Source organism: Sus scrofa, chromosome 17 (genome assembly GCF_054392235.1).
Source record: "Sus scrofa isolate SSC_HxYL_T2T_F1_AM1 chromosome 17, Sscrofa_HxYL_maternal_Yorkshire_Landrace_v2.0, whole genome shotgun sequence".
NCBI lineage: Eukaryota > Metazoa > Chordata > Mammalia > Artiodactyla > Suidae > Sus > Sus scrofa.
The window spans coordinates 41,510,343-41,525,014 of NC_139399.1; positions in this window are offsets into that span (position 1 = coordinate 41,510,343).

Here is a 14,672-nt window from a genome sequence, read left to right on the forward strand (position 1 = left end):
ATAGGTAAATATATTAATAAAAGTGTGCATGGATCAATGATAAGGATATCATGAAACAATAGTTGTGACTAAATACAATTTTATATATTTAAGATCCAAAGGAAAAAATAGACAAAGAGCATTATTTAGAGAGCCCCAAATTTCCTACTATGATAATTCTACATAAAGAGGAAAACATAATTTTGGTGCCACTATGGATGTGGCACTTCACATGCAGTATCTTATTTCATCTTCATACCAATCCCACAGGTGGGTGCCATTCCCCACTTTACAGATGAGGAATTTGAAGGAACTTAGTGTCACTAAGGTGTCAAACGGCAGAACCAAGAAACTCAGATTTAACCCAGCTATGAACTCACCTCTATCTTGATTTTCTGTAATCCTATCACCACCCAGGAAATATTACTGTTGCTATATCTAAAGAACCCTGTGTCACAGATATTTGCCTTCTGCAGAGTTCAGCAGTTCAGTGGTCTCCAGCAAACCTTGCCACAGCAGCGACCCAAGCCACTGCAGTGACCACACTGGATCCTTAACCCACTGCACCACAAGGGAACTCGCTCAGTGTTTCAAGGAGGCACACTGCGTACAGTTCTAGAGACAGACAGGGAGATATTGACCCCACCCTCATTCTACTTCTTCTTGGCCTCTCATACCTGCTGTTCACACTAAAGCCCACTCCATGCCTCTGAGTGGAACAGAAGGGAGGAACGCATGTGCTTTGCCAGGTTTGAAAGATGGTTCAGAAGCAGAACTAGGGTTAGACATGAGCCCCAAAATGACCCTGGTGAAGACATGGAGGAGGTAATACACTCCAAGTTCTGGAGAAAGGCCCCTGTAAGAGAATAAATATGTCCAAAGGAAATAGGCATCTGTGGTATTTGTTTCACTGTGGCCTTGAACCTTTGGAGTCACAGAGATGGAGGAGCTGAGCCCAGCCTCCAGTACCTCTCATATGTTGTTCTCCTCTTCTCTTCTACTCACAATAGCGCAGCTTCAGCTTCAACATCCTCATCCCAGTCTCCTTCTGCCTCACTTCTCTCCAGGACTAGCCGAAGAAGAGCAAAGCAAAGTGCCCACAGAGCAACATTTAAAGATATGCTTCTTCTCAGGGCTGTAGAAAGACAGTGTTTGCACATGTCCAACTTGGCCAACTCACATTTTGGGTCCTACCCACCCTAGGCCTCCAAGTCCTATAGGATTCTCTTCCCTCCTTTTCATCTTCACATTTGCTCAGACCCCTCATCAGCACTCACCTAGATCACTCCAATAACCTCCTCATGTGTCTCACTGTGAAATCTCCATCCATACACCACAGACATCAGAATGGTCATTCCAGAACATTTGCTCAAAAATTTCAGACAGTCCTCAATCCCTAAATCATACTTCAGGAAATTGATGGTGAATGTCGCAGGTGTCCCAGACCTTAAAATCAGAGATAAAATGAAGCAGCCAGAGGAGCTTCCCAGCTTGGGCATGAAGATCCCTTCTCCCTTTAAGGAAATAGATCATGTCCCAAGCAAGCCCAGGCCAGAGCTGCCACACAAACAATTCCTCTTCTTGAAGGAGGTTATGCCTCCATTTATTCTGCAAACATTACTGAGCTCACGCTATGTAACAGGCACTGTGTTCAACACAGAGAAAACATTGGTACAGACGGCCCCCACATTTGAGGAGTTTATTGTATTAGGAGAACGGACAGAAAACAAATGAGGGAGGGAAGAAGAGAGGGAAAAGGTAGAAAAAAATAAAGGAAGAAAGATGGAAAGACAGAGAAATAAAGAATGAATGGAAGGAAGGAAGAATGAAGGAAGGACAGAAGGGAGGGAGGGAGGAGGGAGAGCAGGAAGGGAAGAAGGGGAATGTGATGACTGATCTGAAGAAAATAAAAGGGTGCACAGAATGATGGGGATTGCAATGCTGGAGATCTCCATAGGAATTGGAAATTAAGAGGCTGCTACCTAGAAAGAATGGCAGAGAAAGCCCTTCTGAGAAGGAATTATTTCCCAGAAAGGCATATCTGAAATTTGCAATAGCCTAGAGAAAATACTCTCTTGTTACAGATAGCCCACTGTACCAAGCCCTAAGGTCTGAAGGAAATTAGAATGTTCAAGGAAGAGGAAGAGGGTGGAGGAACATGAATTTGAGGGTAACAGGACATGGAAAAATGATGAAAAAATGGGTAGGAGCCAAATCACACAGGACTATCTGCCATGGTAGGGATTATGGATTTTATTCAAAGAATGGAAAGATATCAGAGAGTTCTAATTTATACGGTATTACATCTAATTTACAATTTTGGAAATCACCATGACACCTGTGCCGTAAGTAGATTGGCAGGCAACAAGTAGTTAGAAAGTTCAGATATGAGGTTACTGCAACAAAGCAGGAGGCAGTGAGGGTGGCTTGAGCTATGGCGGTGCCAGCAGAGATGGAGAGAAATTGATGATGTGAGGTGTGTTTAAGAGAGAAATGATGAGACATGTTTGAGGACTGAATGTGAAAGTTCATGGAGAGGGAGGAATTGGAATGGCTTCCAGGCTAGGTTGAGCAGAGGAATGAGATGGGGAAGTCAGGTGGAAAAATAAGCTGGTGATGGAAACTATGGTTTCAGCGTTGAACACATTAAACATAATGTTTGTTCATCATCCTAGAGCAGATGTTGAGTAGGCAGACAGACATATATGTCTCCAGCACAGGAGAGGGATTGGAGCTGGAGAGATATTTTTAGAGTCATTAGGTCTTGAAAGTTGGTTGCCAGGGCAGCCAAGCAGCAGAGCTGAAATATCCATTTACCTTTTCTTTCTTCTTGCTTCTCCAAAGCCCTAGGATACAATGTAATCTCCAGACTATGGTTCAAAAGGAGTACTTACTTATGTATACATAGATTGGAAGGGGAATCAGAAAGACAAAAATGTTTCCATTTATCATGATGACAGGATGGTACCTATGTTTTTCTTTTGCATTTTTATATAATCTCTGCAGGAATTGGGAAGGTCCCCCTTTCCCCTGTCATATGGGGCTATCCTAGTTATGCTCCCTGGACACTGTGGGAAGGACTGCAAAGAGAGTAACATATAAGGAAGACATTCACAAGTGGGCAGTGAAAGGAGTTCCCGTTGTGGTTCAGTGGTTAATGAACCAAATTAGCAACCATGAGGATACAGGTTCGATTCCTGGCCTTGCTCAGTGGGCTAAGGATCCAGCGTTACCATGAGCTTTGGTGTAGGTTACAGATGTGGCTCAGATCCCATGTTGCTTCGGCTATGGCTAAGGCCAGCGGCTACAGCTCTGATTCAACACCTAGCCCGGGAAACTCCATATACCATGTGTGTGGCCCTAAAAGACAAAAAAAAAAAAAAAAAAAAAAGTGGGTGGTAAATAGTTGAGAAAATCAGAGACATCAGCTGGAAGATCTCTTGATACCATTTAATCCAACTTCTCTCCAAACCAAATTGGGGAGTTGGTGTCTTGGAGATATTAAGTGACATGATCAAGTTCAAACAATGCAATTCTTAATACCAAACAATACCACTACAATGTGTGCAAAAGTGCTACATTTTAAATTTTTTACATGATTTAACATGATTTCTATTCTAAGATCCCTTTCCACGGATTTAATCTTAGTTGGATCATAACCTCTTCCATCAAGTCAGGATCCCCCTCATCCTCTCCATCCTCTGTGGTGTTAAGGTGCCTTTGTGATATTAGCCCATGCAGGCATTTGTTCAGGTCCACCTCGTGCTGCCCTTGACTACAGATCCACAAGGTGCCTCTAACACTGGTGTCTTCCTGGTCTCACAGCTTCCCAATAACCACTTGATTTCAGCTCTGCTCACACTCCTTTAAAGCACCACCCACAATCCTCAAGCACACTGGAAAATTTGGCTACTCTGGGATCCCGGAATCTCTGCGAAATGCTCTCTGGTCCATTCGCCTGGGAAGAGCACACACTCAGTTCCACATTTCTGTTGCCAAGCCAAGCTGGAAACAGGAATTCTGAAAACCATGTTATCAGGAAGGAAGGCGTATGTTCTCCTGACTCTACCACCCTTCTCTAAGCCAAACTGGACCTGGGGTTTGAGAAGCAGGTCTCGGTTCTCCGCCAGTATTGGTTCTCTCCAGCTCCCCTCATCCTTCCCACAAGTTGGGCAATGTCATCTAGTTTGAGAAGGTAACTGGAATGTGGGGGGAGATGAGCTGCCTCTACTAGAGCCTGAGTTTTTCCAAACTTTTGCATCTTTCATCTAGATATCAGCTTTTGAAACTCAGAGGTGAATTTATCCTCTATTTCTGCAATGATAATATCCTTTGCATTACTCTGATTTACCATCTAATTTTGTCAAAATAAAACAATCCACATTAAGGTGAAGGCATCAGTCAAAATTTTGCATCAGTAAGATCTCAGCAGTGACACCAACAGGCACATTTTATAACTACAGCTGCAAGTCTATGGCGTAAAATTCAATGCATCCCAACTCTATGAATACACTCAAAACCATTGAATTGTACACTTTATAAGGTATGAGGATTTTATGTTAGGTTAATTATATCCAGTAAATTTATAAGAGAAAAAATGACAAAGTTACAACCAGCCTTATTACAAATTTCCAACATTCTTTCATTATTAAAATGGTGGAAGAGGGAAAATAATGAATTTCAAAAAACCTTTTGGAGCCTTCATTATTTTCCACTTCCCAGATAGAACTAATGTTGACATTTGTGGGAAGAGGCAAACAAGTCATGTAGAGGGCTATTTCATATCATGTGATATTGTATCCAGTTCTCAGAACTTAAAGATCTGAAACTTCTGACAATAGTTCCTATGATGCTTTAACGATGGAAAGTATTAGACTCACATTTATAGGAAGTTTCTTACCAAATCCACTGTCTGTACACAGATGTAATCAGCTAGTGGAAATTTTTTCCTAGAAGCCTCCATCCAACTTCTTTTTACATCTGATTGGCCGGAATCTCAACACATAACCCGACAACCATTATGCAACCAATCACTGAGGAGAGATCTGGGGCTGCAATAACTGGCATGGTCTAGCAAAGATCCATCTCCTGAGGCTGGGAAAGGGCTTATACCACTGAAATTCATTACTGCACATGAGTGGGAGGGAAGGGGATCTGCTACCCAGGTGAGAGGGGGTGTGGCAGGGCAGGGGCCCAAAAGCATCATCCATGTGGGTGGGTGGTGAATCCAGTGATTTGTAGAAAATTGCACCCTGCTAGGTTGCAATATCACTCTGGTGTCAGGACATAGAGACAGGGTGCAGAGGTGCATGCCAAAGATTTGGCACCAAGAACCACGATCCTTATATATCCCAAGGTTGGGGAGGGGGTTACTTGGGGATCCATGAAAAATTGCTAGTGTTCACCCTGCCCAGACTTAGTGGGGGCAAGTGCTCATATTAGATTTAATCAAAGTAAGAAAAAAAATGTTTCAAGTGACATGATTATTAATTGCAAAGAGAAAAATAATTTTATAATGGAATCTCTTGACAGATATCATCTCAACCAAGCAATCAAAATGAATCACCTGTAATGAGATGAATTTAAATCTGTGCTTCCTGATTGGTCACAATGAGAAAAACACAGCATCGCTTCTGGATATATCTGCTAAAGATGCAAAACCTGACTCTACTCAAAAGGAAGTGTCAAAAATCAAAAGGAGAGATATTCTACAAAAAAAAAAAAAACTGGCTGGTGCATTTCAAAAGTGTCAGGATCATAAAGGAAAGAGAAATTGTTCTATATTAAAGAAAACTAAAGTGATGTGACAATGAAATGAAACTGGATCATTTTCTACAAAAGACATTTGGGGACAATTGGCAAACTGGTAGGAGATCTGAAGATAATATGATAGTAACATTTCAATGTTCCTGATTTGGAAAGTATTGTGACAAAGTAAGAGAAAGTCCTTATTTTTAGGAAATACACACAAATATTTGGGGATGATAAGGCAGCGTCAGCAATTTATTCACAGATGTTTCTGAAAAAATTAGTTCATCGTACCATACTTAGAGATTATCTTTAAAACTGAAACTACTGGCGTTCCCGTTGTTAAGAATCCAACTAGTAACCATGAGGATGCAGTTCAATCCCTGGCCTTGCTCAGTGGTTAAGGATCTGGCTTTGCCATGAGCTGTGGTATAGGTCACAGACGTAGCTCAGATCTGGCATTGCTGTGGCTGTGGTGTAGGTCACCAGCTTCAGCTCCAATTCTACCCTAGCCTGGGACTTTCCATATGCTGCATGTGCAGCCATAAAAAGAAAAAAAAAAGTAAAAAAGAAAATCAACTTAGACAGTCTAGTTCAAGCTTCCTTGCTCTTAACAACCACATACTCTCCTTTGATGCTCTCGTCTAGGCCAGTGACCTTAAAGACCATTGATAACCCAAGAACTCCTAAATTAATTTACACCTATCTCTTAAACATTATAACTAACTACCTACTCACTTGGAGAGCAAAGTTAACATTTCAAAAACTGACCTTCTTCTCAGCCCCCTAAAACCTCCTGCACCTGTACACTTTCCCGTTCCAGTTAACGGGAACTCCATTTGTCCAGGTGTTTGACAAAAAAATCGAGGAAGCATCCTTGTCTCTTCTCCTCTCCCATCCTACATCCTTCCTACCAGGAAATTTTGTTGATTATACCTTAAAACATATCCAGAATCCAGCCATGTCTCTCCATCTCCACTGCCTAGATTCACCCACAATCCTCTTTCCTGGATTCCTGCGATTAGCGCCTCGGCAATGTCCCTGCTTCTGCTCTCACCTCATCCACTCTCAGTAGAGCCAGCAAAGGATATGTTTAAACCGAAGCCAGACCCTGCCCCACCTCTGCTTAAAACCTTCTAATAGCTGCTTGCATTACTGGGAGGAAAAGCCCCCATGGGCTCACCTCATCTCCCTTTCCTTGCTCACGGCTTTTTTTCATAGGATTGAACACTTTCCAACATACTCCATCCTTTACTCATCTGCTTCATTATTTATTCTGTGTGGCTTTTCTTTCTTCCTACTCCCTAGAATGTAACTCCAAGAAGGCAACAAGTGTTGTTTGTTTTGTTCACTGATGTTTCCTAAGCACCAAGAACTGGGCATACGGTGGGTGCTGAATACTCGTTGAGTAAACGAATGAGTGAATGACTACACTATACAGTCTCTCATGTTGAATAGGTGAGAGAAGAAATGCAGAGACAGATAATTAGAAGGCAAGAAGCAGAAGGGGAGAAAAAGAAGAGAGGATTCTAGATCTAGGGCTGCAGAGAAAATCGCCTGGTCCAGCAAGCTGCTCTAGCTTACCCCATGATCTATGACTAGAAGTTTCTAGGAGAGGAATTCCCGTCGTGGCGCAGTGGTTAACGAATCCGACTGGGAACCATGAGGTTGCGGGTTCGGTCCCTGCCCTTGCTCAGTGGGTTAACGATCCGGCATTGCCGTGAGCTGTGGTGTAGGTTGCAGATGCAGCTCGGATCCCACGTTGCTGTGGCTCTGGCGTAGGCCGGTGGCTACAGCTCCGATTCAACCCCTAGCCTGGGAACCTCCATATGCCGCGGGAGCGGCCCAAGAAATAGCAACAACAACAACAACAAAAGACAAAAAGACAAAAGACAAAAAAAAAAAAAAAAAAAAAAGAAGTTTCTAGGAGACCACAATATTTAGGAAAATCATTCTTTTGGGAAGGTAGCAGTGAGTACTGCACAATATGAGGGTTTGTGAGACTGTTGCAAGCTCACACACGGGGCTCACCAATGTCTGTCACTTCTCTTGCCATGGAAAGGCAGCTTCTCTGATGTGGGATATTGTCATGTGCCTTTGTCAGGTTCCAGGGAGGGAAGATTGGGAAGAAGCAGCCCTTTACTTCACCTCCTGTGAAGCCATAGGAAAGAATGAAACCTTGCCCTGTGTGACAGTCTGGGTGGACCTTGAAGGCATTATGCTGAGTGAGATAAGTTGGACAGAGAAGGACAAATACTGTATGATCTCACTTACAATGTGTAGTCTAAAAAAACAAACAAATATTTGTGATGGAACATGATGGATGATAATGCGAGAAAAAGAATGTATATGTATACAGATGTATATAGATGTATAACTGGGTCACTTTGCTGTACAGCAGAAATTGACAGAACATTGTAACTCAACTATAATTTTTTTTTTGTCTTTTTGTATTTTCTAGGGCCTCACCTGCCGCATATGGAGGTTCGCAGGCTAGGGGTCTAATTGGAGCTGTATCCGCCGGCCTACACCACAGCCACAGCAATGCCAGATCTGAGCCACATCTGTGACCTACTCCACAGCTCACAACAACTCTGGATCCTTAACCCACTGAGCAAGGCCAGGGATCGAACCCACAACCTCATGGTTCCTGGTCTGATTTGTTAACCACTGAGCCACGAAGGAAACTCCTCAACTATAATTTTAAAATTTAAAAAAAAAAAAAACTCATAGAGAACAAATTGATAGCTGCCAGAAGCTGGGAGGCAGGGGATAAAATGGCTGTAGGAGATCAAACTGCCCAAATTTCTAGTTATCAAATAAATGTCATGGTGACTATAGTTAATAATACTGTACTGCATATTTGAAAATTGCTAAAAGAGTACATTTTAAAAGTTCTCCTCACAAGAAAATTATGTTTATAACTAAATATGGTGATGGACGTTAACTAGATTTACCATGGATTTTGCAATATATACAAATATCAAATCATTATGTTGTGTACTTGCAACTAAAATAATGTTAGATGTCAACTATATTTCAATTAAAAATGTAATTAAATTTTAAAACTGAAATGAGATATCATCTTACATCCATTAGGAGGGCCACTATTAAAAGAACAAAAAAGAACAAGTGCTAACAAGGATGTAGAGAAATGGAAACCCCTGTGCCGTGCAGGTGAAAATGGAAAATAGTATAGAGGTTTCTCAAAAAATTAAAATGAGAACAATTATATGATCCAGCAATCTCCGATACACATCCAAAAGCATTCAAATCAAGATTTTTTTTTTTTTTTGGTCTTTTTGCCTTTCCAGGGCTACTCCCTTGGCATATGGAGGTTCCCAGGCTAGGAGTCTAATCGGTGCTGTAGCCACCAGCCTACACCAGAGCCACAGCAACTAGGGATGCAAGCTGCATCTGTGACCTACACCACAGCTCACAGTAACGCCGGATCCTTAACCCACTGAGCAAGGCCAGGGATCGAACGCAAAACCTCATGGTTCCTAGTTGGATTCGTTAACCACTGAGCCACGATGGGAACTCCCTCAAATCAAGATTTAGAGGAGATAGTTACACATTCATGTTCATCACAGCAAGAGATAGAAGCAACCACATGTCCATCAACAGATAAATAGATAAAGAAAATGTGGTATGTCTATACAATGGAATTTTTCAGCCATAAAAAAGAAGGAAATTCTGGGAGTTCCTGTAGCGGCTCAGTGGGTTAAGGAACCAGTGCTCTCTGCAAGAGGATGCAAGTTCCTCCCATCCCTGGCCTCGCTCAGTGGATGAATGATCTGGCAGAGCCACAAGCTGTGGCATAGTTTGCAGATGCGTCTCAGATCTGGTGTTGCTGTGGCTGTGATGTAATCCTCAGCTGCAGCTCCAATTCAACCACTAGCCAGGGAACATCCATATCCCCAGGCTCCTCCCTAAAAAGAAAAGTTGGATAAACCTAGAGGACATTGGCTAAGCAAAATAAGCCAGCCTCAAAAGGACAAATACTGCATGATTCCACTGATATTACATATCCAACGCAGTCAAAATCATAGAAATAATAAGTAGAAAGGCAGTTGCCAGTGACAAAGAGGGATAGTTAAAGGCGAATTAGTGTTTAGCCAGCATAGTTTCTGTTTTTTGCAAGATGAAAAGGTTCTGTTAGTTATTGCACAATAATGCAAATATACTTAGCACTACCAAGTTGTAAACATTTTGAAAGGGTCAAGATGGTAAATATAATGTCAGGAGTTTGTTTAACCACACACACACACAAAAAAAAAGAGCCCCCACACACTAAAAAAAAAACCTTAAGATGAGTGAAAAAAGCCAGACACCAGTCACTATATGACTCTATTTATGTGAAATTCAAGAACAAGCAAGATGAGTTTATGGTGACAGACAGCAGATTGGAGGTTGCCCAAAGGGCCAGAGATTGAATAGAAAGGAGCGAAACAACAACAACAAAAAAAACAACTCACTGTCTTGGGGTGGTGATTATATGGGTGTATACAGACATAACTAGTCTAACAATTCGGTGAGCTATGAGTTTGTGCACTTACATACATTACTCTGTAAGTCATACCTCAATAAAAATTAAAACAACACCGTACTACTATACACAAAATGGATAAGTAACGAAGACCTACGTGTAGCACAGGAAAATCTGTTCAGTGCTCTGTGATAGCCTGTATGGGGAAAGAATCTGAAAAAGAAGGATATATATATTCCAAAGTAAATCAGCTAGAGAAAGAGAAAGATCTGTATAACTGATTCACTTTGCTGTATCCTGGAAACCAACAGAACATCGTAAGTCAACCATATTTCAATAAAATGTATTCTAAAAAAAAAAACCCACCAACAAACATGTCATGGGATTTGAGATAAAATAGGATGTATAAACAAGAAAGGGGGATGGACTGGGAGTCTGGGGTTAATAGATGCAAACTATTGCATTTGGAGTAGATAAGCAATGAGATCCTGCTGTATAGCACAGGGAACTCTATCTAGTCACTTATGATGGAACATGATGGGGGATAATGTGAGAAAAAGAATGTATTTATATGTGTGTGTGAGAAAGAGAGAGAGACTGGGTCACTTTGCTGTACAGTAGAAATTGACCAAACACTGTAAACCAACTATAAGGAGAAAAATAAAAATCATTAAAAAACAAAAAAGAGGGAGTTCCCATCTTGGGGCAGTGGTTAACAAATCCGACTAGGAACCATGAGGTTGTGGGTTCGATCCCTGCCCTTGCTCAGTGGGTTAAGGATCCCGCGTTGCCGTGAGCCGCGGTGTGGGTTGCAGACGAGGCTTGGATCCTTCTTTGCTGTGGCTCTGTCGTAGGCCAGTGGCTACAGCTCGGATTAGACCCCTAGCCTGGGAACCTCCACATGCCAAGGGAAGCAGCCCTAGAAAAGGCAAAAAGACCAAAAAAAAAAAAAAAGGCGCCAACCAAGGACAGGACAAATTCCAAACAGCAAATAGTCAGGCTCAAGGATCTAGTTGCTTCAGAATTAATTAGACACCAAGTGCTTCTTCTAAATAAAAAGAATGTCTGACATGACACTAGATGAATTCAAGGTCAGATTTTTTTTAAACTATGTAATTCTGTTTGATTCTCATGGAAACTGGGGGATCCGTTGCATACAGACCACTGGGCAGCCTCACTGTTATAGCTCCCTCATCCACCCCTAGATTTTGGAGAATCAAGAGTCTATGAGAGTAGCAGGAATTCCCCACTAGCGGTCACAGCTGCCTGGAATTTACAAGTGACTTATGGAAGATTTATGGTGGAGGCCACTGCAAAACCTCACATTTGCAGCATTCCCCATCGTGGCCCAGTGGTTAACGAATCCGACTAGTATTCATGAGGACGTGGGTTGGATCCCTGGCCTTGCTAAGTGGGTTAAGGATCAGGCATTGCTGTGAGCTGTGGTGTAGGTCGAAGACACAACTCGGATCCTGTGTTGCTGTGGCTGTGATGTAGGCCGGCAGCTAGAGCTCCGATCAGACCCCTAGTCTGAGAACCTCCACGTGCTGTGGGTGTAGCTCTAAAAAGACAAAAAACAAAAAATAAAAAAACCAAAAAGAACCCTCACATTTGCCATCTTCTGATGCCCACACATCGTCCCTTTCCATTTCTAGAAGGACACTCCATGCCTCTCCTTCTCTTTCACCTTCCAAATCTTCTCCCAGCACCTCTTAGTAGAAACTAATCCAGAGCAAGCCTGGCAAGAAGTTCTGGAATATGTAGTCCCCAGGGTTCATCCTCTCTGATAAAAAAGAGAAAAAAAAAGGAACAGTGGTCAATGCAGTCGCAAAAACACCAGGGTCGGTATTTTTCAATTGTTTTTTTGCTGATGAACTTGTGTGTCTTCCTTAGACTCTTTTACCAGGTTTTCCATTTTGCAGTAAACAATGCAGAAACTGTTGTTTTACAAAGTTCCATTTCTGCAGGGGGGAAAAAAGCCGAGGTAAGTATAGACTAGTGTTGTTTTTATACCTCAAGTGCTCCTGTTGAAAACAATTTAGACTAACGCCTCAATCTAGTAAGAGATACCACCATTCCCGTAACAACCAAGTACCAAGTCCACTAACCAGGGGAAAGTCACTGCTCCTGGTTCTGAGCGATTACTGGGAGCCAGTGCCCCGCACGCTAAGCACATGGCATCCATTTTGCAGTGAAGGGTCAGGTTTACCATTTTTTATGTACTTCTTTATGCATTTTTCATCCTCATAGTAGCGCCTTCCTGTGCGGATTTGTCCCTGTCAAAGCTGGAGCCTCAGACTCATTGCCTTAAGGAAGAGACTGGCGCGATTCCTGCTAGAACCAAGAAGACCATCTGCCTGGAAAAGAGCTGAGGTTAGGAAATTCCCTGCAGAAAGAAAGGGACGCCTTCCCTATAATTTGATGAGGGTGGCCAGTCAGGGGGAGGAAGGGCAAGAGCTGAGATGCTGAGGTCCTGGCACCCCACAGCTGGAGTCAAAACTTTGGGGTGGGGTGGGAACGGTGCATATAAATCCCAAGTATGTTTAGAGAGCCTAGAGCAGAAGAGATTTGGCCTGGCTTCTTAGGGAGGTCAGGAACCTTCCTCGGGTGCCACAGGCCACACGGGGCCATGTTCAACCTGACATCCGAGCAATAGGTCAGAAATAGCAGAGGAACTGAATAGCTCCAGAAACTGGTGACTGTGGTCAACCTTAGGGAAGGTAATATTGAGAAGAAGCCCTATGAAGGGAGACTATGAACCCTGTGAATTTTTAACCCTGTGGATGCTTTTGGTAAATTAAAACATCCACAATTGGAGTTCTCATCATGGCTCAGTGGTTAACGACCCAACTAGCATCCGTGAGAACACAGGTTCGATCCCTGGCCTCGCTCAGTGGGTTAAGGACCTGGGCATTGTCATGAGCTATAGTGTAGGTTGCAGACTTGGCTCAGATTCTGCGTTGCTGTGGCTGTGGCGTAGGCCAGCGGCTACACCTCAGATTCGACCTCTGGCCTGGGAACCTCCGGGTACAGCCCTAAAAGACAAAACATATATATATATTCATAATTCTTTACCCCCTCCCTATATCCATGCCCTTTGTAATCAGATTTTGAAGCTCCTCCTCTCGAGAGGTGAGGTCTATTTTCCACTCCTCGAATCTGATCTGGTCTTGTGACTTGGTTTGGCCAAAAGAATGTAGCAGAAATGACATAGTGCCTTACAATTTCTGCTTTCTCTCAAAACTGCCTCTCTCAGCTGAACAAGCCTAGACTAGCCTCCCGGAAAATGAGAACTGAGGTAGCCTAGGCAATAGTCAACCAACCACAGTAGCAAAGCAATCTAGCCAATCTGCCACTGATCTCAAGTACATGGCAATTCCAGTCAAAAAACAGCTGACATGTGAAGAACCATGGAGTTGACCCCAGACAAAATTTTCAACCCCACAGATTCACAAATTAAGTCATGGTTATGGTTAAGTCAAGGTTACAATGTCTTGCCTATTAAAATAAATAAAAGCAATTTTTTATTTTTCATTTTTTTATTTTTATTTTTAATTACTCTGAATTTTATCACATTTATAGTTGTACAATGATCATCACAACCAAATTTTATAGCATTTAACAAAATTAATTTTAAATAAAACTTGAGAATAGAAATAGAAATAGAATTCACATAGATGAACGGCTGATTCAAAATTTCCCCTGAGGGAGTTCCTATTGTGACTCAGCAGGTTATGAACCCAGCATAGTCTCTGTGAGGATGCTGGTTCTATCCTTGACCTCACTCAGTGGGTTAAGGATCCAGCATAGTTGCAAGCTGCAGGTCTGATGTTGTACTGGCTGTGATATAGGCCTGCAGCTACAGCTCCAATTTGACCCCTAGCCTGGGGAACTTCCATATGCTGCAGATGTGGCTATAAAAAGAAGAAGAATTTCCCCTATAAGGATGACTTGGAGGTCCTGATGTTCTGGTAGAAATTTTTAGGCCTGTGGTCTGTACAAAGAGGCTCCAATGTGGGTCTCCTCAATAAGAGAACAAGCAGAAGAAGCATTGGGATTTGCAGTGGTGCCAATGCAAGGTCCCAAAGGCCACACAGGACCAGCCACACCTCGACAGACCCAGTGCAAAGTACTCAGGGACAAGGCCAGACCAATCTCTGAGACAAGACCCAGACCCAGGGCCCACCATCCTGCCCCAGAAAGAAACTTCAGCTTCCTCTGCATCCAAGACCGTCTGGAGTGGGTAAGAAGAAGGAAAACACTGAAATCTTGAGCTTCTGGTTTTTGTTGGGTTTTTGGGGGGTTTTCTGTTTTGTTTTGTTTAAAGATTGAGTTAACCTAAAGATGATGATGTGATGGTGGCATATACGGGGCTTACTCCATCTCACACATCCAGCCACATTTTTATTTGTATTTTGCAGATTAAAGGTGCTCAATGGTTGTCTGAGTCACTCAG